Here is a 27752-nt window from a genome sequence, read left to right as displayed (position 1 = left end):
CCACAAGCTTTTGGAACCTGGCCAGAATGTGGTCCTAAAACCATTTTTACTGGGCTTGACTGCTGGGCAGTTGTAGCACCATAGGAAATGCACAAGAATTGGGTTGAATTTTCTTCAAAAATGGTTTTTCCTGGATGAAGTGGAAGATGGCAACAACTGGCTACAAGAATTTGCAACCATGGTCAATTCGGGTGGTTTCTACGACGAATAGTACAATAGTTCTAGAGTCTAGGGTTTTCCCCTGATTTTGTAAATTTGTAAATTTCAAGAAATATCAATGAAATTTTTGGAGTTTCAGTTCCATATAAAATTGTATTTCATTGTTTTAACTTCTTATGCTTACTTATGCAACATTGCAATATTTTGCATTTTTGAATTTTCTATTGAATTGTTTATAAAAGCCTATGTGAATATAAAATATTATTAGTTCTTGCCTTTGGTAGTAAACTAATGGAATCGCCTAGTTCCATATTAGTTCTATAATCTAAAAATTTCATTGATATACCAATGTTTGGAAAAGGTTTATTAATTTGCATTTTTTTTGAAATTGAAAAATACAATTTTTTTAAAACTTTATTGGTTCATGATGAAAAAGGCAATGAAAAAATTCAATTTTCTTCATAAAAAATACAACTATTTTTTTCAACACCTCTATTAATGAATGCATTAATTTCAATTTTATCTTTTCCACATTTGTGACAAGTGGATAAACTTTTTTAAAAAAAGACAATTAGTTTTAATTGATGTTTATCTTTGTAATTTGTAAAATGTTATTCAAATATAGATATTTTAATCAAATATAGACATTTTAACTCTTTCAAATTGTCAATTTTCAAAAACTATTTTTTATATAGTTTAATTTCATATTTATTTTAATTTTAATTTGTATATAAGTTTAAATTAGAATTTAATTATTTTTATTTTTACATATCTAAACCAATGCTTTTAATAAATTTTCTTTTATTTTTTATTTATATATATAATTTTATTAGATTATACATTTATTTAACATATATAATTTTTACTATATTGATATTTTTAATATATACTTTAAAATACATAATATTAATTTTGTATCAATTTTAATAAAGTTCAAATTATTTAGCTTGGTATATTATCAACTTTATTTATTATAAGTGTGTTTGGTTTTTTTAAAGCATAAATATTATTTTAAAATTAATTTATGTTTTTTTTTTTATGCATTATATTTAACCTTAAGAATATTGTCCAGCTTCTGCAATTGGATAAATTTATCACTTGAACAAGATATATCAAACAATTTAATAATTGAAATTAATCAATTTAACTCTTTTTTTTAAAAATTATACAATTTTATCTATATCTCATGTATAATTAGTTGATAAATATCTTTCGTCTGATAAATGTTCTTTAGGATGTCATCTAATTTTAATTTAGCATGATACTATAATGTTTATTTATATATTCTTTTACTATTTTAATTAATATACATCATTGTAGTTATATAATTTAATAATATACTAACTATACTCGTAATTTGATGGAAGTGGGACCCACAACCCATGGGGCGACCACACCATTCACCAGTGCCGTTAGATGTTTATAGATCAATGATCGAAGTTGAGTTTCAGGATGAAAGGAAAAAGAAACCCTATCATTTCAAACGCATCCTGAAATCATGACGTGTGTCACTAAACTCCTTGATCGACAAACAAATAACAATGTCGTTTCAATTTGGTGATGACGTGACACTGACACGTCTGGCTCGTGATGTGAGTCATCCAGATACCTGACTAGCTTAGTTAATGGGAGTGGGACCCAAAACCTATGGGGCCACCACACCATTCACCGGTGTCATTGGATGTTTATAGATCAACGATCGAAGTTGAGTTTCGGGATGAAAGGAAAAAGAAACCCTGTCATTTCAAACGCGTCCTGAAAATATGACACGTGTCACTAAACTCCTCAGTCAACCAACAAATAACAATGTAGTTTCAATTTGGTGATGATGTGACACTGACATGTCTGACTCGTGATGTGAGTCATCCTGATACCTGACTAGCTTAGTTAACGTGAGTGGGACCCATGACCCACGGGGCCACCACACCATTCACCGGTGTCGTTGGATGTTTATAGATCAATGACTGAAGTTGAGTTTCGGGATGAAAGGAAAAAGAAACCCTACCATTTCAAACGCGTCTCATAATCATGACACGTGTCACTGCTCAGTTAACACATTGACATAATCACATTCCACTTGTAGTTAACAGTGACGCTATGAATGACATTAATACATTATGACAGGTTAGGTAACACTAGTGGTCCACAATTCCACTCACATTTAAACTGAAAGTGTACTATGTGACAAGTGTGACGACTATAGACTATAGAGTACATATTGTACAATTTTGGCACGTTAAGTTTCTTTAATTTTGCAGTTATACGTTGTCTGTAGATTTAGAAATTAGAAAGGGGTTACAAATTACAATTTACAAAGTTACAACGCAACAAAGTTATGGATTCTTAATTTCTAGGTTGAGGATTGTGGTCCGAGGAAAGCAACAAACTACAGTCTCTCAGCTCTCTGCAAAAATCAAAACTAAGGGCAACGTGAACGTGAAGGGGTAAGTGTAACTACCAAAATCCTGAAAATTTACGTCCTACATTTTAAATTTTACAACTTTACTGTTTATATTATATAAAAAAGTTTAGTCTGTAAGGTTTTAATTTTGAATCACCCCTATAGGCTTGTAGATGTGTTTAAATATTTACCACGATGGGCAAAACAAATACCAAGAATAACATGGACAAAATAACAGAATTCCACAATATGCTTAAAACACTAGGTTTCAATGATTTATTCCATGATATACATGATCCTGTTATTCATGGAAATAAGGGTATAATGGAGATAAGATTTGCAATTGAAAACAAGTGGAACGATCCAAATAAGGCTTCAAAATTTTGTTCATTTAACCCTAGTGTAAATGCAACTGCAAATAAAATCGCACCGTGGCTAGCTAGGTCGGCACACATGGCATTACCTCAAGTATTCCCTTGCCCAAAAATTGTTATGCTCTACGCCGAAAATTATGATGAAAATAGAAAAGCAATTGTGAATAAAATTAATCAAGTGGAAATTTTGTCCATAACTGAGAGTGAATTTGCTAGTCTGTTGAACCTAGGGTTTCAACAACAACAGTCAAACATACCTATTGACCTGGGAAAGCTAGTAGATGATTATGAAAATTTAGCTGCAAAACAGAGAGATTCTTATATCAGAGGAATAACAAGCGATTGTAAGCTAAGTCCAAATCACATGCCTCCTTATGATTTTGAATTTTTTGTGCCATGGGCACAGGACAATATTTCCTTGCTAGCATTTTGTTTAGGATTGGATAGTAACAAACAAGTGGATACCAACATTCTTGAAATGCTTTATCATATTCATTTTAAAAAAGAACCAGTAAGATATCATTTTATTGAGCACATTGTTCGTTGCATGCAAGATCAATTACTAATGATTCAAAGAGGTTCAGAGAAGACATTTAGATTCACAACCTACTTGTGCTATCTTCTCCTAGCAAAGCATCGTGCATTATTTGAGGCAAACAAGCTTTGTAGTTAGACTCAAGGCCAAAATCAAATATATGAGTGGACACCTCAGATAAGGATGATTGATAACAGAAGGAACTACAACAATTTTGTAGACTTCTTTTTGGCACCAATGTACCATAAAATTATAGGCACTATAATGCCTAGATTGCCTATTACTTGTAAAAATTGCATTCAACTCAGAAGTGAACTACAATTGGTTGACTGGTACTTAATGGAAGAGTACATTGTGTTAAGGTTTTACAGTTCATGGGTAGAACCTTACAAACTTCCAATACATGTAACAGAGAGGGTATTTGCATTGGAATATGTACGACAAATGGAGAGCACAGATGTACTCTTTCATGGTCAGCAAAAGAAAATGATATTTCCCTCCTTGCCATTCTCCTTTGGAGGGTTCACATTTGAGAGAAGAGGATTCAAAGTGGCAGAAGTCTTTTTTTCAATTTTTTGATTTGATGTTGATAGTCATTGGCAGTATGATCCACTAAACATAATTGGAGCAAGGCTTAAGGGCATTGGGACTTTTGCAAGAAAATATCAACATGAAAGTATGCCTTTGATTGAAAATTTTAAAAACATGGACTCTTGGGAGGAGGTCAAAAAACAAATGGAGAAATATGCTGCTGAAAATAATATGTCAATACAGGAATTGTCATCACAAATAATGGCATTGCACAAACAGAAAGGAAAAGTGCAGGGCATGACATCGTCCAATTTCTACAAGAAAGCTGATAAACCATCTACAAAACCTATTCCAAAAGAGCTAATGAATGATTGTATAGATGCTGGATGGAGTCGAAGCAAAATTTCTCAATTTTGGGAAATGAGGAAGAATCTTGATGAGCCAAAGACCTCTTTAGATCGTGACGAGGTTGAAGAGGATACAATATTTGACAAATTGTGGAATAAGGAGCATCCATCTGAAGCACATCACAGTGCTACTGATGATGATTATGATGACCAAGATTCTTTGAATCCCTCATCTAGTACACAAATTTAGAGAGGAGTTGATGCATCCACCAAACTTCTATATAGCAAAGGGGTAGAAATTGTAGAAAAAATGGGCTACCAAGGTTCTGGTGGTCTGGGTCCTAGTGGAGAAGGGGTTTGGTTACCACCTCAACCACCAGCTGTAGCACCAAAACATGGTTAGAAACCAGGCCTTGGGCATGGAGATCAATCATCAATTCAATCAATTCCATCCACATTGGATTCATCTCAGTTAATTAAATTTGTTCTTGCTTCATTTACAGTTCCACTTCCAAGCACTCAGATTCAATCTGAATCAACTATCACTCCCATAGCTGTAGATATCATGTGTACAACTACAACTAGTGGTCCAAAAAGGACATGGTATATAGATGCAAAAAAAATTGGTCCCAGAGATCAAGAAAGTGTAAAGAAGTAGAAGGTTATGACAAGTATTAGTAGTACTACTAGTACAACAACGCCAATGGTGACTGTGAGTCCAAAAATTTCTCATCCTTCGGGACAAAACCCTCAGAACAGTCCACAAACCCCACTAATGGGTCTAGGTGTTGGTTATCCTCATGGTATTGGTGGAAGCTCGTACATCAGAGCAAGTGCTACTACTATTTCACCATTCAAACATTCAATTGTCTCACAAAATCCTGATTTTCGTTACAATGAATTTGTAACTAACTATGAAAAATCAAAAAACAAGAATAGACAAAATAGTAAGACAATGAAGATGGAAGAAATTGCTAAAGCTCGTGATGTAGAACCTGCAAATAAAGATATAGATATGATGGAATTCATGGTTGTTATGCCCCCAGCTAGAGATAACAATCCACCAGAGAGTCAGTTAGATCCATCTGAATTTCAAGTTAGCACCCTCCAACTGGATTTATCCAAAATTTAAAATGTGGACAAGATAAATGTGTCCAAAATGACCAACCAAGTGGTCCACAGTTCAGTGATGAAGTTGGAAAGAGAGAAAGGAAAGCTTCAAGGCACAATAGATAAGTTAAAGGCAGACCTGGCAAATGTAAAGGCAAGTGAGAAAGCAGCAGTAAACAGGTGCAAAGAATTAGAGAAAAGGATAAAAAATTCATCCTCAAGCTCTAAAGAAGAAACTGAACAGCAAGAACAAATGGACACAGAATTGAAAACTCTGAGGGAAAATTTGGAAAAAATTGGAAAAAAACTCTAGGATGAAAAAGACTCTTCAACAAAGTTATACAGAAACTTGGAGAATGTTGCAAATGTAAACAATAAGTTAAATAAAGAATTGGAAAATGAGAGGGTAAAAACAAAAGAGTGGGAAGAGAAAGCAAAAGGGTGGGAAAATAAAGCAAAGCAAATAAGAAAACATAGTGAACACCAGTACTTAGAAATGAAAGAAGACCTAAAGAAGGAAAATGATACTATTAACAAATATGAAAATGGCTTGAATGACCATGTAAATAATATAGTAAAGTAAATAAAAAATTACTTATGGGGGCAAATAAAGACTTCTGCTGATAGGTTGTGTGATTGGTTTGAACTCTACAAAGCTCTTACAGATGTTTTTGGGAAGCTGAAAGAGCAACTTGAGGAGAACAAAATTTTTGGTCAGAGACAGAAAACTGCAAAGTGGATTATGGAAGAAATCAACAGCACTATTGACAGGCATTTGGCAAGCAAGGGAATTTAGGACCGCATTGGTTCAATAATAAAGGCGACCTCTATATTTCATAAATGTCAAAAACTAACAGAAGCAAAATAAGTTCTTGCTTTATTTGGGCCAAAGTTCGCCAAGATGAACAATAAAATAGTAAAATTGATATCTCTTGGTTTACCGAGTCTTGGACCTAATTTCTCAACAACGGGTTTCATTGGAAGAGAAGTTTACAAACTAAAGTTGGAGGACCAAATAACCTCTGATTTAGGCAACCTTCCTCAGGACAAAACTCATGAAGGCATTGCAAAGTGCATCAAAACATTCACAAATTTGCATGCACTAGTGGAACGAACATTGCTTGAAAATCGCTCTTCCAAGTATGGAATGCTAACGAGAATGCAGGTCATTTACCATAAAATCAAAAAATTTGCCCTTCCAACTGAAGAAGAATGGAGCATACTACAAAAACTTATAGTATGTATGTGAAAGTACTTTCAATTTCAATCATCTCTATATCTTTACTATATATGAATATCTTTCATATTATCCTACATACTACAGTCTAGACTCTAGAATTGAGTTTAAAGTAACAAGTTTGAACTTTGTTTTTTGAACAGGATCAATGTTGCAGTCTTGCAAATGCTATCGCCTATGCTAAAATTACTAATTTACTAAACCGGCCTATCAAATGCAAAAATGTACAACTAAAGTTGTAGAGATGTTGTAGACTTGTAGATGTCTTACTGATTTAGATTTTGAGACTTCACATTAGGCAAATCAACCTGAAGCTATTGTTGCTCCCTTGTTTCTATAAAAGGGAATTCAGGGTCATTGGCTTACAAGAATTGTACCATATTAGCTGAATATTGCAAATGAAAACCATTAATAATTATTAATTGTGGAATTGAATCTATGATTCTATCTAATTTGCATGTTTTCCAATTCAATGTATGTTGAATAAATGAATAAAATAGAAAACAAAATTTCATTCAGGAATTTCAAATTCAAATATGAATGATCATTAATGACATGATATAAACTACACTCTACAGTAATAATACTCTTTGTTCTCAAATTTTAATGATGAAACATAATACATTCTAATTTCTTGCTTTTCTAAAATGAACATTGAATGATAGGATATCATATAGTAGTTAATAAGTTCAAAAAATACCTATTGGTTTCCACTGCTAATTTAGCAAAAATTTCCTAAATTTTCCAATTCATCTCTATGTCGTCATCACCATCCAATTCTAGTAGTCCAGTTGCTTCATTGTTCTCTTCATTTTCATTTGTGTCTTCTTCAAATTCAAGTTCACTCTAACCTCCGCTTCTATGACTCCCAATCCCATGGCCAGTTCCACTGCCAACTGTACTTGTCCCACTTGGAGTCACTGTAGGAGATTGGTTAATGGTGTTGCCCAGTCCCACCCTTCTTCTTTTGCATCTTTTCTTCTAGATTTCCATTTCTTTTTGAAAAGGAAAGGTATTGACATTATACCTAGATGTGTATACCCTCAAGCATGATTCCAAATTCTTGTCTAGTTTGTTTCTTAGCTTTGATTTTAGGAAGCCCAAAGCACTGAAAACTCTCTCATCCTCCACTGAACCCAATATCATGGTTTGACATAGATCAGCAAGCTTGAAGTACTCTAAAATTTCTTCAGGCAACATTGTGCTCTGTTTTAGTTCTGTCCAAAGCTTTGTTGCCGAGCCCTCTTCATGTGGGTTACGCATTAATTGATATTGATGCTTCATGGTCCTTGTAAAGGTGCCTGATTGTTGTCTAAGAAGACCCTCATCTAATATTCCATTGATAGTCACTCCATTGAATTCTATAGATTTGCAAAATTCCTTTATCAAAATCAACAGCCTTCTACGATCATCTTCGTTATTGTTGAAGGACCAATATTGAGGAAACACAATTGCCATGGCCTCAAGCAGTTGATCATATGGGAATCGTGATATTATTTCAGAGGAAACTCTATAGGCTATGTCCCTTGCAATAGATGTTATAGACTCAACGATCTTGGTAAACTCTTCCCTTGTAACTCTTGTAGCTCGCTTCTTTGAGGCACTATAGTACATTGGTATCTGAAATCCCCTTACACAAACACATAAATCTCTATTTTCAATGATCTTTAAATAATTATCAGGATCGTCCAAATATGTTAGTTTGCCAGTGATTAAATCTATCATCGGATAAATTTAGGTCAGTATGATAGAGACTATCGAGGGCTCGGCGTGACATTTTATGCAACTGAGCATATTCTACAATATACATGGCTCTTTGCTGGGCTTTTTTCATAATTAAACTCATTTCTTCTAGCATGGGAAGAAGAGATGCCAAAGTCAAAAGTGTCTCTATATTGCTTAACCTCTGAAGTAGGTTGCCACATCTCTGATTTTTTGCATTGTCTCAATTTTCATACATCCGTCCAATCAAAGATTGATATTCGAAAAATACTCGATGCGCTGGTCCATCCAAAGAGATCCATCTGGTATCAACATCTTTTAGAAGCTTGTTTCCATCAGTAATTCCATCAACAAAGTGATAAAATTCCCTAAAATGCTTGGGACTTCGACAAAAATATGCATACAACTCTCTTACTAAATCTTCAACCTTGTTTACTGAAGGAAACTTCTTCACAACTCTAAAAGCAAGATTCATCCTATGGGCCATACAATGAATGGCAACAACATATGGTGAACAAGAAGCTTGCATCTTTGTGAAAAGAACATTCCTTTCACCTTGCATTACTGAAGCTTCATCCGCTCCAACATAGACCAACTTCTTCGCTATTTTCAATTCATGCATAACTCCATATTCAATTAAATTGCTCTTTACTAACTGAAATAAAGTTTATGTTGTCGCATTGTCTCTCAATTTAGCAACAGATAGTAGATGTGGTTGGCAGACATTAGTCTCTATAGTATAAACATGCATGCATACCCATGACGTATTATCTATTGTCGTAACTTCATCTAAGGACAATGCAATAAAGGTTGACTCTTTTATTTTTCTTTGTACATCCTCTATTTCAACCTGCGCAATACAACTTGCCCATTCCCATCCACTGTTTATCGACCAATGACTGATAGGATGGTTAGGAACTTTCAGAAAGTGTAAAAAACCACTCATTTCTGGATAGTCTGTCATTGGATGCCCTCTGCTCAAAATATTAAAAAAATTACTTAATTGAATAGCTTTTCCACGTTCTTCTACTTCACTTGCTTTTGCAAAAATAGCATTAATAGAACCTTGAACTTCACCAGGCTTCGTCTGAAATTTCTAAAACATATAATATTCTTCAGCATTCTTTTTATGTTGACATTGATCCTTTGTTTTATATCTTACCACTTTTATTTCCTTACCATCTACAGTTGAGGTTTCGTAAATCTTACCAACATGTTTCTCTATGGTGTCTAGTTTAAGCTGCAACCGCTTTTCCTTTTTATACTTCCAACTACAAATTGCACATCTGCATTCTACTAGTGGCTCACCTACAATTGGATTGTCCACAAGCTCAATGAATGGATACTTTTCTGCCCAATCAAATTTAAATCTCTTGGCCATCTCCCACTGACGATCAATTTTTTCTTTCGATTTTCCTCTCCCTTTAGTGTCACTATTCCTGTTAATTGCACCATCATCATCACCGAAGTCGATTGATTCATCCTGGTACTAGTTATTTACTAGATATTCTTCTTCAAGGTCATCTTCATTAGAGATATCAGGTTCTGCAACTCCGTCACCAAATTTATTAGGCTCCCCAATTTGTTGAATGGACTCCTGTGTAGGTTGAGATTGTACAGGCTCTTCTGATGATGTACCTTCCTTACTTTGACCAACACTATTGCGTCTACCCCCACCAAAGTATGAAGATATAGTTTTGCATTTTGTTGGCCTCTCTTGGACATCTCCACCTTCATTAGTTCTACTACTCTTCCTATTTAAATTTGATTGTGACATCTCCATCAAATTAAGGCTGCAATAAAATACTATGGACTCGTAGTCGTAGTCGTTTCGGTTCTCTACTAATCACAATACTATGAAGAAGGCTCCTTCTTTCGGCATGTTTCAATAATGAAACTCATGTCTTAAATAGACAACTACAAATAAATCATTTTCATTTTGGCGAATGGGCCGACCGTTACATATGATAAGAACTAATATTTGGTGAAGCCCGCGTAATTTCAAGTAATCGAGTGGGCGAATAGGGTAGGAATTTGGGACCCCATTGTGTGTGATGCATGGCGAATTGGGTCCTAGGAAAAATAAAAATTTCACATAGGCAAATGTGAATTTGGTGAATGATGATCGTCGAAAGAGACACTCAATTAATTTCATAGAAAATAAGAGTAAACATTAAAAAGAAATATCCGCGAAGAACCTGACTACCAAACTGAAATTACGTAATAATAGTGGTGAAAGTTTCGACCACTATATGAGTATTTTATAAAATTTGGGCAAATCGGTCAACTAGTATACAGTGTTTTTTTTCGCCAATTTCTATAGCCCGATCGGGACATATTCACCAACTAGCGACTAATCACCACTAAAAAAATCCCTGGTGCAATCCAATCTCCCAAGGAATAGACAGCACCACCTATCGCCATCTTTGCCAAAACAAGATTTGTCATAAAGCGATGTTAGAATAGTTACTAAAATGGTCATAAATTATGTTGTTATAGTAAAAGAATACTTTAACTTAAGAAAAAAATATACAATATTAAAACATGGTATCGTGCTTTAAAAACTAAAAAGGTACCCGTAACGAAGAACTTCATTTCGACTTGCTAATTGGTTGTCACTATTAACTATAAACTTATCTTTAAAGTTTGAGCTTCACTTGGTTTCGAGAATAGTTAAATATTCTCTACTTAATAGGGCCAACCACGTGAAGGTGGAAGCTCATTTGGCCCCTCCCTCTTACATCACTCTAAATTCCTCATTAACATTTAATAACATTCAATTCATCCATTTTTGAAATATAACATTCAATCATTATAATCACATGATAACATTCATTAACACATCAAAATTCATAAACACACAACATTCATGAATAATTCAAGAGTAATTCATTCATGAATAATTCATTAACACAATATTCATTAACAATATTCAAGAGTAAGCCATTCATGAATAATCATATCTTTTTTTCTTTCTTGCCATTTCTTTTTTTCATAAAATTTCTAAGAGGAATATCAATGTCCTTGTCATCCCCATTAACATTTAATAACATTCAATTCATCCATTTTTGAAATATAACATTCAATCATTATAATCACAGATAACATTCATTAACACATAAAATTCATAAACACACAACATTCGTGAATAATTCATTAACACGCAACATTCAAGAGTAAGTCATTCATGAATAATTCATTAACACAATATTCATTAACACCCAACATTAATGAATAATATTCATTAACAATATTCATTAACACAATATTCATTAACAATATTCAAGAGTAAGTCATTCATGAATAATCATATCTTTTTTGCTTTCTTGTCATTTCTTTTTTTCATAAAATTTCTAAGAGGAATATCAATGTCCTCGTCATCCCCCTCCTCAATTGGTTCTAACACATGTCTCCTCCTCATCCATTCAGGAACATCATGAGGTTGTTGCACCAAAGGGGGGTCCGCTACAATAACAAGTACTTCATGAGTTAAATTTGTACCAATTTATATTAGTGAATTACGAGTTTTTATTTAAGTAAAAGAACTATAAATCAAAAAATTAATTTAAAAGAACAAAACATAGATTTTCTTTACCTGAATGTGCGACATAATCTACCTGCTAATCAATCTTAACATCCTCCGGCACTCGTTGAGCACAACATGATTCTTTATCCTCAACACAAAAAGGTTACACCAAGTTCAATTAAAGATGTTAAATTGTATTAATAATTATATAATTAGTTTTAAATAACAAATGAGCACCTCCATCGATAGTACAATGCACATCAGGGGCTTCATGATGTTGCATATGATCTGTGTCACGATTAACAGGCTGCATTGCAATGTGATGCATATTATTATCAAATAAATTGTTGCTCAAGTATTCAATTTCTAATATATATTTTGGCATATTTACCTGTGCACATGATGCAGGAGACTATTTAGTTGGGGCAATGGAAGTTTGTCGTAGGCATTCAGCCACCATTGCATAGCCTTGCTTGAAGGCAATTTTTTTGTGTTCTTCTGTGGCCTCCAGATTAAAATCGATGCCTTGCATTTTTTTATTAATTAACAAAATTATTTTCATTTTATAAATAATTTTTCTTTGCAATTCATTTATTGCTACTTACAACGCGTGCTTTGATTTCTGAATATCCCCTAGAGCCAAGTCTGTGCTGCCCAACCTTTTCTAGCCTTGCCTTTGATGTGTCCTGCAACCTATGAAAAGTTTGAAATATGTTAGATGATATAGATATAAAGATCAGTACTAAATAGTGGATTATTATATATTGGTATGAAGGTTTTAGCATAAAGTAGCATGTACCACCAAAAATATGAAAAAAGGGAAGAAATTATAGCATCATACCTTTAATTGACATGTGTAATCATGTTATTTATCCATGGAGTTCATGATATTTATCCATATTCTGACATGCCTCTCCATAAAATTACACATCAATTTTGACAGTCTATATTATCCATTGTCACACAAAGTAAACGATAAGCTAAAAGTTCAAACAGCTAGTAGATTTTATAGATTAATTTTTTTTTCCATCAAAGATAAGTCAATTTAGTTGAATGGGATGTGAACATATTTGGTAAATTGGGGGGGGAGGGAGGAGGAACCACTGGTTCAAACTGCAGTTTAGAGTCTATACGCTTAGTGGAAAGGCATGAGTCTGGTAGCATTACCTTGGTATCATTACCTGTTGGTTCTTGATGTCCTGTAGAGTATCCATAGGTTCCACACTCAAAGTGTTTCTATCCCCAAGGCTGCAACAGGTATAAACTTGAGGGCGAATGTTAGATTGCAGATTGTTTTAGTAACATTCCTTTTTACCCGTAGCTGAAAAGTAAGTACTCTTTTGTTTTCAATTTAAAAGACATCACCTTTGTGCATCAAGTGCTTCTTTAGCCTCACACTGCATGGAACTGATTTTATAAATGGTGGTTGTAACTGAAACAAAATCCCCACTGATTTGCTAAGATAACTAGTAACTAATAGGAACTACCTAGCATTGTTCCAGTAGAAGAATCACGACTTAAGACTTGTCTTAATCTATGTTTATTTTCATTGCTTCTAGAAATGGAGCACCATTTAGAATGTTTGAGAAGATTAGAAACGTTACATCATAGTTTGCAGGATGTTTCGTATAGTCTACATCCACAACAAATGATTTCAAAGCTGATAGTTGGATAGAAAATTGTTTAGATAAGCTTCAACTATTCTTAAAAGTAACACAGTAAAAGAAGAATTAAGGATAGAAAAAAATAAAAAGTCAACTTGAACACTTTTACTGTAGAAATTAAGAAGATTAGTATGTGATCATGTTTGAACGATTCACTTTAATAATGCCACATAATTTTGATCCTATACATAAGGTATAAGAGTTTAAGAAATAGTAAATTTCATAGAGTGGAAAGAAATAGCAGAAATTATCAGCATTATTTATAAGAATGAAATTTGGGTTAGAGTTTTTCGAGAGAAAAAAATCATAACTTTAAATGCTTGCAAAAAAATGCTTTCATGCAGATTAAAATAACATAAATGCTTACACTTGTAGGGGACACGGCCAATAATGGAGAATGCACGCACAACTCCTCCAAATAAGGAAAGCATTGTAGAACTTTAACATTAGCAAAATCTTCATCATCAAAACAGGTGATTTTCCTGATCAATTTCACTTTGCAAAATGTTCCAGAAGTTGAGTGTCAGTTTCCAAATAGAGACATATAGGTAAACAAAAGCTCACCATTATCTTACTGGGCAAACTGCAATCAATAATTCTAATTCTTTCTAAGAGTGGACAATTCGCATCCAGTGTCATATATATATCATTGACATGTCGAAGGGGTGATACAATCAAAAGATCAAAACTAAGTGCTAATCAAAGCACTATCAATATCTCAAGTCTCAAAATGATACATCAAATATACAATGAATCTCATGATCAATATAAAGATACAAAAAGGAACAAAAGATAGCATGGAACTAACTACAGCCTTCCCCCTCATCACCAGGAGGAGGAGGAGGAGTAACATCTACACGTGCAAGAGGTACTACACCATCAGAAGCTCAAGCATAATCAAAGAACCTTGAGACATGTTGAGCTAGAGGTACTGCATTTTCATATACTACATAATAATGAGCAGCCTGAGAGGTATGATGACATGTCTCATCTCGCTCTAACTCTATCTATCTCTTTTTAGCTCTATGATCTCAAACCATAGATCTACTATCTCACAATTCCCCTCTTCTAGCTAGTCATGCATCTCTAACTATAACTTGCACCTGTAACTTGCCCACCTTCATTTTTTGTCATTCTTAATTAATGTTGTCACTGATCATACCTGGGATATTATGGAAAAAAAATATTGCTAAAATAGACAGTGAAGTTGGAAGTGAGCACTCTAAAACTCTAACAGGCAATAGCAATGATGTGGGAAATGATTGAAAACTGAACATTGAATATGAAAGAAGACTCCCACTTTTGGTTCTCTATAGAAAAATTGGTTAGTCATACCGAATTACTAAACTAGAGAATTACTGGTATAGACAAAAGGTCATTGATAATTCAAATGATCCTACCAAACCTCGAATAAAAAGGAATTCTAGAATAATTAAACAACTTGCACAATACGACATACTAAAGAAGGTCATGAGGCATCACTCCACATCAAAAGCCCTTGCATTCATCACTTCCTATCATTTTTACGTCTTGCAAGAAAATCCTTATTACAATATAAAAAATAATTATTTAAAGTACCTAGAATCTTAGGACATTTCAAAGGCATTGATTCATTATCGTCAATCAACAACGATGTCTGCATAGCTCCCATGCTAGAAATATAGGTAGCTCCAAGAAATGATGGTGAATTATCACCAATACATGCACTATGATTCGCATTTGGCGGCGTACCAAACGGTGCATCTCCTACCACAAAAAAAACAATCCACTATGTGATGCACCCAAGATTAAAGTACATATTATCAACTCATAATTAACATAAAACCAAATATAGCAAAACAAGGATTTACCAACTAGACATCCCCTTGTTGCGGACATTGCAGTCGACAATCTTGTATAGGCGTCCGTCAACCTTGTAGGAGTCTCCTGCACTAGATGACTTGAACAATACATTGTTAGCAAAGACATTCTGAAATAATAAAAGTAAGAGTTAAGAAGTTTTGATGTTCAAAATAAAAAACTCCTTCTAAATTGTCAACTAAAAGATTATTTTACCAGTGGCAGTCGGAGCTTTACTACTGCTGGCCTCACCGCGTTGTCCTTGACCAAGTTGTGGATCAGTTGCTGAAAATTCCTATATAACAAGAATTTAGTAGTTAAAGTTTCTTACAACTCTTTAAAAAAATTGCATCAATAAAGTATTTTTGCACATATTACATATTTTACTTCACAACATAAAAGATTATAAAATATAAATCTTTATTGAAATTTCGTTATAACTAAATATTCATTGGAGCTTACTTCATGACGATGAGCTTGTGCTCTCAAATCTGATAGCCTCTTCATCATCTCCTCAGATTCCATATTTACCTCATCCAAAATTTTCATTGCTTCTAAATTAATTTTTTTAAATTTTTTCTTCAACATTTTTATGAAATTGGGAGTTTCAGCAATATCCTCATCAGAAGGCGTAGCTAGTGGCTTGGTACTTACTGATGCTGCTTTACCCTTATCTTGAACATCAAATTGTGAGAGGAATATCAGTAAAACTATCATAAAAACTAAAAAATCATAAATAAAATAACATAATAATATAACATTTTTCAACTATCTAATTTGTACAATTTCAAAAACGTTTAGCCTTACTGAAGAAGGGGCGGGAGTAGCATCCTAGTGACCTCTATCATCTATCAGATCCATATCGTCCTGTCACAAAGATTAAACATAAAAAATTCAGCTAACTGAAAGCAATAGATAGCAAAAAAAAAACTTATTAACAAAATGGTAAATAGTACTTGTAGCCCTCATGATAGTAACTTTGTTTGTATCTATGTGATTTAAATGGTAATCGATTAGCAATTCTTCCCCTGCACTTATTGATTTTATTGCACAAACAAAAATTTTGTTCCCCTCACGTGCCTCAAATATGCAATTGGGTTGCTTACTAGTTGAAGGTCACGTACTATTTATAAAACCTACAATATTACCTATTGCTTTTGGTCTCCCATCAATGTATATAGCAAATCTTTTACTTTGATCATTTTCTTTCCGTTGTATATAATTAGCTGATACCCCATACCTATGCATACTTTTTTTATATCGAACAATCCACATCCAATAATTGTAATTGTAACATGGACCGACATACTTGAACAATTCGACAACTTTGTTGTAACATACCTTTATCCAATCCATGGAAAATAGGCCCAAACCATGTAATGAGGATGGAGCAATGCGATATATCCTCTCATTAACACAAAAATCTGTGTTAATTGGAGGTAGCTCATTGGGTACCCATTCTTTCTCAATGTGTGAGTACCGAAAGGGCACCTTGATGTCGCCTTTGGTCTCATCATCATAAGAACATGACCCCCCATTAGCAAGGAAAAATTGCATGCGTTTATCAATTTTTTTTCTATTCTTTTGACCTCTAGTTGATCTCCCTATTTTAGTCGTGCTACATGTAGAGCTTTCATCTACTAGTTCCTCATTTCGCTCATTCGATGTAGATAGATCTAAAAAGTACCTATTTGGTGGGTCCTGCAATCCATCAAATGGAAAGTGAAAGTGACAAATATAAAATGTAGTAAGTTGAAAGTGATTATACAATTATATTTCTATACGGACCTTCTTTGTCTATATATACATTATATGATTATATAATATGTCTATTTATAACATACGTGCTCAATGATAAACAAGAAGAATATAAGAAAATTATGTCTATTTATTGACTTATACCCGCTAATCCATGTCATTGTGCACAATCCATGCCAAACGGGTCAAATTTCCTGTAGTCAATTGAATGTTTGCAAAAAGGGTGACAATCAAACAAAATATAAATATTGGTAATTATAAATAACATATGTTGTAATCATTAGAAATCAACACAATAAGTATGTAATCAAATTTCCTGAATATGTTAATCGTTTACCTTAAGTTAGCTAAAAATTACATGATACACGTTTGCTACAAATAACTTCGAAGACAACATGAACAATAGGCAACATCGCAAACATGAACAAATTTCCCTTATATATGGAATGCAAGATCATCAAAAAAAGGAGTGACGATGTACCTATAGTCAATTGACTATTTGCAAAAAGGGTCATAATCAGACACAACATAAACATTGGTAACTATAAATAACATATGTTGTAATCATTAGAAATTAACATAATAAATATGTAATCAAATTTCCTACATATGTTAATCATTTATCTTAAGTTAGCTAAAAATTACATGATACATGTATGCTACAAATAACTTAGAAGACAACATGAACAATATGCAGCATTGTAAACATGAACAAATTTACCTTATATATGGAATGCAAGATCATCAACAAAAGGTGTGACGACGTTTGTATTCATTGATTATCTTCTTCTTCCTTTTCATCATCATCATCATCATTGCCATCATCGCCATCATCATCGCCATCATCGCCATCATCATCGCCATCATCACCATTGCCATCATCATCATCATCACCATCATCATCATCATCATCACCATCACCATCACCATCATCGTCATCACCATCATCTTGATCTTCATCATCTTCAATATCTTCTTCTTCCATAACATTATACTTTATTGGCCTTCCTCTTGGATCATGTCTAACAACAAATGACTAACCCTGTTTATGTGGAACCTCTAAGTAAAACACTTGCTCACATTGGCTTGGAAGAACATAGGGCTCATCTCCAACTGGCTCAAATGACCTTGTATCGATCATTGTAAATCCATTATCATGTTGAATAGTCGTTCTATCTGGATCATTTTGATTTAGTCATAACCTATACCATTTGACGACGAATAGAACTACTTTGAAGGTGTTAAATTCACACTCAATTATATCATCCAAGATGCCATAGTATTGATTTTGAGATTGTTGAGGATGTATGTCGTTTCTAGATGATATATTGGTGACCTCAAAAACTGCATTTATCCTAAAATCACAAGTTTTCTTTGTGCCATCCAACCTTTTTATGCAAAATTTGTGGCCATGATAGTACATAGCTTTGTGGTGCTTGACCTACAATTTTTGAAGTGTGTGTAAATTATTTGCATCGTGAGTTGATATGAAAAATACGTCGAGTTATGATCATTAATAAATTTCTACGTACCTCTCTACTTCTTAAACCCTTTACTAGATCAACTACCATCGGCATAACATTGGAATCTCCATTACAATGAGCTTCTGTAATCAATGAAGCAACACCTTTCCATGTTAATGAGAAACCATTTTGTTGACATCGTTCAATCCATTCCATCATCTAATCAAGATTGTTCGCAATATACAAATGTATTGCATCCCACTCTCAACCACTTGTTTCAAAAAAATACACCAATTAAAAATAACTTATATTGAAGATTTATAAGAATTAATTAACTACAATAACATCTTAGATTTACCTCTCACTTTCCTTGATCTACCTTTGCCCATCAAGTACTCCCCTTCAAATTTGTTAATTGATTTGGGATCCCAAATACGATCTACATGGATCTTTGCTGCAAACTTAGGAAGATATTCACTAATGTACACCATGGTCTAGTATACCATATATCCTTCCACCATAGAACCCTCGAGATGTGCTCTCTATCGAACCAAGTCTTTCAAAAATTTCAAGTGCCTCTCAACCATCCACATTGACTTGGTTGGTATAGGTCCACACAATTCAATCTCCTCAACTTGATGTATGAGGTAGTGTTCTTGTGCATTGAAAAAACTTGGAGGTAGACACTTTTGCATTTCACACATCAGAAGAGGAATTTTTCTCTTCTAATATTTTATATCTTCTTTATTGATTTCTTTAGATGACAACCACCTCATGTATTTTTCAAGATCATATATAACCTGTTTGACATTGTTGGCGAAGTGACGTGGGAGAGATAGAGGTAGAACATACTGCAATATTTGTAAAATGATCTTGTCAATATTTTATAAAAGAATGCAATTGAAACTACATGCAGTATATAAATATATAGTGATTACAAAATAACATGAGTTACCTTAATAAATGTATGCCAATCATGTGTTTTTAACCTTGGCCCAAATTCACTTTGATTTGATATGAAATTGTTTATGTTCGCAGCAAATCCTGTGGGAAATCGTATTTTTTTATGACTTCTTTTATAGCATTGCTCTGCTACTCTGACAATAACAAACTAAGGGCACTTGTATCAATCGAGTCTCCATTTTTATTTGATTGAATGCCATTTTTCATTGCATGGTTGGATTCTTCAATGTCACTACAAGTTTTGACAATTTGATCTTTGTCACACCTTCCATCCAAGATTTTCCATAATGTCTCTGCTACATTCTTTCCAATATGCATAGGATCAAACAAATGCACAATTGGGAGTTGCTAGTAGTATGGCAACCTAGTAAATTGCGTAGGATAAATTTTTAGTCCTTTTGGAAGTTGGTCATTGATGTCTTGACGACCTTCACAAGCATCAATCACATCATCAGTAAACAAAACACAATATTGAAATATAAATTTGAAACAAAAACCATCAAATGGAATGAGATTACCTCGACAATTTATTTTATTGCATGCCAACTTCCACAGGTGAGGTGTCATTCTCCCTGGCTTTGACATAGTCTCTTCTAGACCATTGAAAAGATGTTTTTCGGTAATTCAGTACTTATGATTTCTGTGCAGAAAGTGTCTATTCTCATCAAACACCTGCTTTCTTAAAAATTTTGAATGACAAGATTTTGTCTTTGGACCACAAACTAGACATGCAAATTTACCCTTTGTCTGAAGACCTACAAGATTGTGTATAATTGGATTAAATGTGTTAACTTTGACATACCAAAAAAGAGGTGTCAAGAAGAGAACATACCACAATAATGTATTAGCACAGGGGCATCGTGTATTGTCCATACAAGCATTGCATGAAATTGAAATTTTCTTTGTCCTATTGGTCTACAAATGTCATACATAGTAACCCCATTACATAACACAACCAACTCATCGATAAGGGGTTAAATATATACGTTGATATCTTTAACTTAGTACTTACCTAGTTGAATGAGAAAAAACATTACATAATTATTTTGACCATTTGATGGATTAGTAATAATAAATTAATTTAGATGACCACTAAATCAAAAAATACCTAGAACAATCAGTGTCAACATTATGTGTTCTCTCTTTATGGACAACCAAGGAGGTATGTTATTGTTGATAACAAAAACAGGCCACACTGAGTAAGTAGATCTCATCTCTCCATAAGGATTGACATCGTCTGCTACCAATGAAAGCTTGAGATTATGAGGTTCTTCTTTAAAGTGTGGCCATTTTTCCTCTATTTCCTTAAATGTCAAACCATCTACAGGCATTCGTATAATGTCATCTTGACTTCTATTGCGTGCATGGTAATCCATAAATTGTGCCAAGCTATTGCACTTGAATAATCGTTGCAGACGTGGAATAATGGGAATATGTCAAAGAACCTTGCGAGGCACCTTTTTTGTTAATTGATCTTATTGATATCTATTGATATGACAAGTAGGGCATTGTGTTGAAAATTCATGATGTTTATGATATATAATATGATTGTTCGGACATGCATGTATTATTTGATACTCCATTCCAATATCTTTCATGATGGCAGATAATTCTCAGTACGAGCGAGGTAGAATGTTTGACCTATCAACCTACGACCAAAATATAATTTCTTAATTTAAAGAATATTAATTGCTACACGAACCCAATGTTAATTGTAAGGGAACTACGAGTAAAATAATGAAAGAATATGGCATACCTTAACATATGTGTCATTGCTACATTGGATAAACCATTCATAAACTTCAAGTTCACCAATAGCAATACAGCAGCAAGAAGAGTTGTTTTGGAGCCTTCATATAAGGACTGGTGTACCTTCTCAAGTAAAAGTACATCAAGCTCTACATCATCATCATCATCATCTTGATCATCATGATCTTCATCATCCTGGTCTTCTTCCGTGGTATCATTACCTTCTACTTCGATATTCACACCTCCATGTTCCCTCGTTTGGAAATCCGCATTCTCCAAATTGTCATGGTCCATAACATGAAACTCAAGGATGTTGACCTATATGAAAATGATGACCTTATATTAACCATGACCATGATGTCATCATCAAATCATGTCTTATGTAATTTATAAACTATTAAAATACATACCAATGGGCGATACTCATTTCCCCCTTCAATGGGACCATGTTGCCTACAATGTTGCTCAATTGTTGTGATTAGATATCTTCGAGTCTTTAAGCCCTTACACATTTTGCAAGGACAATAAAATTTTCCATCACCTTTTCTTTTATAGTTAGACCATAGTCTAGCAATTGTCTCCCTATTTTTTTGTGTGTTGATATCGTCAAACATGATCTTTCTTGAATGGAATGACTCGTTGGTGGAAGAAGGATGATTTGTTTGCAACCTGCAGATGGAGTAGTAAGAGGAAGACACATATAAAAAGGAGTTAGGTCTCTAAACCAAGTAGGAGTTAGGACATGCTAGAGTGGAGTCAGCCCAAGATATTTTGGAATCTTGAAGAACCTGGTAAAGGGTATTTGGAAAGGTCAAAATAAACAAGTATTTTTACAGCTACAAAGGAGGAATCGAGAGCATTATAAATAATGAAGAAGAAACTTAAATCCATACAACTTCACCTCTATTTACAATTTGACCTTTCTACAAGTGAAATATGACAATATACAAAATTTCCAATCACATTTTCACTTTAAAAAGAACACCAAATATACCTTTGCTACAATATCTTCTTCAAATTCTTCACTATCAGATTCTTCAGAACTGCAAGCTCCTATGCAGAAAAAAGATGAGATGTACTAAGTAATTTTTGATGGGCAATATTTAAACAAATCAACTATCAAAAAAATAATTTATGAAATTCAGTTGCTTTATTATGTACTGAACACTTGGCAAGATGTTCCCAAGTCTATCTATAGAATGCCTATCTGCATGGTTGTTTCCAAATAGTCTAGTATGGTGCTACTTTTGAACAACAGCAAATGTCACTAGGGCTGGTAATTTGGCTCAAGAGATGCACAAGCCTGTTGACACCACAGAACTTTTAGTTCATATAGCATTCAGCTGTCTTCTTTAACAAAATCCAAAGAGAATACAAACAAACTAATGAGCCGTGTCTATCTCAATTGAATAGTGAGTATTATGAAACTAACCTTGCGAATAGCATCCAGTTCATAAAGTATTAGGAAACTGATCTTGTTGATTAGTTTAACATAGATTGGTGAACAGAAAATTCATAATAAAAATCTTATTTTTTTCCACACTTGTTCAAACCATATAATGAAATGACAAAAAATGAATTGTATATGAGTCACTTCAAATCCTTAGCTTATAATACGCTTCATAGATGAGATTGCATTATATGTTTTGAACAAGATGTGGAAAAGAATCAAACGACATAGATATAAGCATTCTCACACCCTGAGTGAAGCAACAATTGCATAAAGCTTTATTGCAAAAAAATTGTCAATATTATTTACATTGTACATACTTGTTTATATAATGCTTCAATTCCTAAACTAAGAAACTATAGCTAGTGTTCTAACCATGCATAAAAATAAAATTACAATGCAGATGTATGAAATTATATGCATAACTACTCCTATACTAGTTTATAACTACTATGGAAGCACAACATTGCAATCACCATACCAAATCCAACTCCATAACTTAATCCCAATCCCACTGCCCACCATCGACTCTCCATTATATCTTTTCTGCTAAAAATTGTAGTCTTATTCCATTCTGCTTGATGCTCTCTGCAACCTGAACCACAACCCAGTGTCATATTTTCAAGGGGAAACCCATGAAGGTTGAGGTTTCCTAAAAAGGAGGAAGCCTCAAATGTTGTGAATTGTTTTCCCTATGGTATTAATCCTGACAACATGTTGTTTGAAAGATTCAATACTTCGAGGAAGGTTAGATTTGAAAATTCGAAAGGAATTTTTCCTAACAACTTGTTTTCTGAAAGATCTAGAGACTCTAAATGGGCCATGTTTGCCAAGGATTCAGGAATTGAACCACATAGGTGATTATTTGAGAAGTTGAGAGAAATTAAACCTTGGAGGACTCTCGATGCTGGAGGAATATTGCCTGAGAGGTTGTTATGTGAGAGATCCATGAACTTGTCTGCATAGATTATCTTCTCGTATGTTTGAACCCTTCCTTTTATCCAAATTGTTACTTCATCCTTGAACTTTGATTCATAAGGAGAGTCCAGATTTAAATCAGTGAAATAAGAGAAGGTAAGTCGTTCATCAATAATTTGAGATTGATTGACCATAGCATATAGATTACTTAGATCTTGAGGGATACTTTTTGATAAACAATTACTCGATAAATCTAGAATTTGGAGATTCTGCAACCTCATAAGTTGGGATGGAATTTTACCTTCGAAATTATTACAGGTTAAGCTCAAAATTTTCAAATCTTTCAGCTTTTCAATCCAAACAGGAATTTTACCTTCAAATTTATTATTTCCCAAATCAAATATTTTGAGACCTGTGCAATTTGAAAGGGACGGAGGAATATTACCTTGAAACCTATTGCCATTGAGATTTAGTGCATGAAGAGCTGTGAGATTTCCCAACTCCTCTAGAATCTCCCCTTCCAAATCATTGTGAGACAATTTTAAAACCACTAATTGAGAACACAACCTGATAGTTACAGGGATCTTGCCCATCAGCTTGTTATTTGACAAGTCCAAAATGCCCACTCTATTTGAATTTGTGCAAGTAGAACTTGGAATTTCTCCAAAGAGGTTATTTCTTGACAATGACAGAAAGATCGATGCCCAAATATCTGATGGAGGTCTAATGTTTGGAATCGAGTCGTTAAACATATTATCTAACAGATCTAATATGAATGAAACAAAATCCAGAGTAGGAAGTGTGTTATACAATCTATTCCCTTGCAAATCCACTGCAGAAAACCAATGGGATATCTGCCAGGGTAGAGAACCTTCTAGATTGTTATTTGAAAGAATGAGTGTATCAAGATTAGGAAGATCCCACAACCACGAAGGAATATTTCCCACAATGTTGTTACTTGAAAGATCTAGTTCCTTCAATTGATATTGTTGGGACAAAAATGCAGGGAAAGCACCTTCTATATTGCAAGACCTCAATGCCAAGTACTCCAAATGGTCAAACTGTGGAATCCAACTTGCAAATATAGTAATAGATAACTAATTTTCAGAAAGGTCCAATCCTCGTAAGCGAGAAAAATTTTCGAGCATCTAAAATGAAATGTTGCCTCTTAATCTGTTGGAAGCAAGCACCAACACTTTTAAACTGCTCATCTTCAAAAGAGAATCTGGAATTGTTCCTGACAGTTGGTTATCGCCCAGATGTAGCTCACTTAATGTTGAAAGCTCACATAGAGAGGGTGGAATCTGGCCAGTCAGATGATTATAGCTGAGTAACAATACTCTTAAACTTGCCAACTTTGAATTGGAGTCTAGGATTCTTTCTAACAGCTGGTTGTTACTGAGTTCTAGATGTGCAAGGGATAAAAGGTTGTCAAAAGAGGATGGCATAGTTCTCTCCAAATTATTACGGGACAGATCCATGGTCTCAAGTTTTGAATAGTTTGCAGCAGAGTGGGGAAACTCTCCACTTAAATTGCAGCCAGAAAGAGATAGAGCAACAAGTGAGTTGGAATGGCCTAAAATGAAAGAAAGGTTTCCCTTCAAGTCATTATTACCACTAAGGTCAAGATTTCTCAATTTCGAATGGGGCATGAAATTGGAAGGGATGGAGCCATTTAGATTACTGTAGCTGAGATCAAGTGAAACCAACAAAGACCCATTTTCAATCCAAGAGGGTAGTTCGAACAAAAATGAATTCCATGATAAATTCAGATGGGACAAAGAGGTCAGATTTGATACATCTAGAATATTACCTAACAGCCCACAACTAGATAGTTGAATCTGGGTGAGATTGTGAAGACCACTGAGGGCCTCACCCTAGTGCTCCGAGCCCATTGTCAGGTTCACTTCATTCATTCCCAAGAATTCAAGGCTTCTCAGACCTTTGGCTCATACATCAAACTTACCACCCTTAAATTCCCAATTATATGAAAGATCCAGATGACGCAAGCTTGACATATTTCCCAACACTAGAGGAACCTCACCGCTAAATCCAACATTTGACAAGCTAAGAAATGAAAGCCTCTACAGTTTTGAGAATTGTGGAGGAATAGAAATATCTTGAAAGTAATTCCAGCTGAAATCCAAGTGTTGCAGGTGTTGTAGATCAAACAGCGATGGATGAATTTCACCACTCAACTGATTGCTTAGATCAAGGGTAATCACATGAGATGTATGATAATCGCAGCCAACGCCCTCCCACTCGCAACAATTCAATCCATGCCAAGAGGATAACTGACTAGAGGAAAGATAAAGGCCACCCTTGAAATCTAACAGAGAACTTCTCTCATCTTCGATACATGTTGTTGAAATTGACATATTAAGTTATGGAGTTGGATTTGGTATTGTGATTGCGGTTTTGTGCTTCCACATTTCTAAAAATTACAGTGCAAATGTATGAAATTATATGCATAACTACTCCTATACTAGTTTATAACTCCTATATTGTGATTGTTTAACTCCATCACCCAAGAGGATGCCAAACAAGATTAAGTTTTACCAGAGATGTCAAAAAATTACATTCAGAAAAATCTAATTCATAGAAATAACTGCAGCAGGCAAAGCACATTTGAAAGATAAAAATAGACAACTTATGTCTATAAATCCCAGAATCGTTATGATTCAAAATATTACTTGACTTATAATTAATAATTATGGAAGGTTTTGTTTCCACTATAGTCAAAATCCGTTAACAGAATGGGTGAAGGTAAGGTAGGGATATACCAAACTTGCACTGTAACGTGGTTCCACATTTATAAGACACAACAAAAATTGGTTCCACATTTATATTACACTTTTGAAATATTAAAAATATATAAGTAGTTCACCATAGTTTTTAACTCTCAAAATATTAAAGAAATGATATTCTATGATGCCATTGTTTTTCCTAAATGCTAGACAAACTACATTAGAGATGTATAGTATTCCATATACTACTACTCAAGAGTTCTAATCATTTCAAATTGTAATAGAATAATTACTATATATTAAATGTACATTTATCTCACATGGCCTTTACCTTATTGTTCACTTGTTGTAATGCTTATTTATGGATCATGTACAAATGTGTTATGAGTTTTGGAAGATATTACCTTATCTCATAGACATCCTTGGTATCAAGACTAGCTTAGTTGTATATATGCAAAGCATATTTTCAACATTTCCATTTAAAAGGATACTTCTACATTTTCCATTATCTCCTCACTAAAACACAAAACACTAATTATGAGCCATAAGTTTCCATCAATAAAATACAGATGTATTGATAAGACACAGATCAATGCAAAAGCAAAGAAGAAAAGCTTGGTGAGATAAGGCCACATAATAGAAGGAAAGAAGTATAGGAGAAAATTGTTAAATAGGCACACTAAATTGCTCGTGGAGAACATTAAAATAAAGTCAATGAATTGAACTTCTATGATGCCCCCAATCCATCCGGTCAATGCACCACTACAAGTGATAAACATGACATTTTTAATTACCCTTATAAATACCCATAACTAGTTGAAAAAGCTAAGACTTGTGCATCTCAAATGCAACTAGAAATTTTTTGCTAACACTATTTTGTAACCCTGTGAATAACATGCAATTAGCGAAAGCACCAAACTTCCATTAAGTTTCAAGCAGATTCCATTTAATGTAGAAGAAAAGAAATCTCAAACCAGTCAGCATATTAGTTTCTTGATTTACACCAGTTCTGGAGGGCCTATAAGCAAATGAGAGGGAAATTCCCTTAGTGATGTAACATAAACAATTATTGTTCTTGGCTCTCAGTTGAAGAGGTTTTAGTACAAGGCTCGCACTCCCATACCAAGTAACAAAGACGATTGGTGTTCTTTCTACCAATTAAGAATATCCCAATCTAAGGTTTGTGCTCTCATATCAAGTAACAAAAATAATTATGGTTCTTGGTTCTTATCAAAGAGGTTTTTCAAGCTAGGTCGCAG

At 34.0% G+C, this 27752-nt stretch overlaps 1 pseudogene; it reads right to left on the bottom strand.

Annotated features, from left to right (window-relative positions):
• Nucleotides 1–23259: 23259 nt before the first annotated feature.
• LOC149530634 (uncharacterized) lies at nt 23260–26124 on the bottom strand (annotated as a pseudogene).
• Nucleotides 26125–27752: the final 1628 nt, after the last annotated feature.

Source organism: Cupressus sempervirens, chromosome 11 (genome assembly GCF_028749045.1).
Source record: "Cupressus sempervirens isolate cs-2001-9-10 chromosome 11, ASM2874904v1, whole genome shotgun sequence".
Lineage (NCBI taxonomy): Eukaryota > Viridiplantae > Streptophyta > Pinopsida > Cupressales > Cupressaceae > Cupressus > Cupressus sempervirens.
The sequence above is the reverse complement of the archived record's forward strand: the minus strand, read 5'-3'. Positions and strand labels throughout refer to the sequence as shown.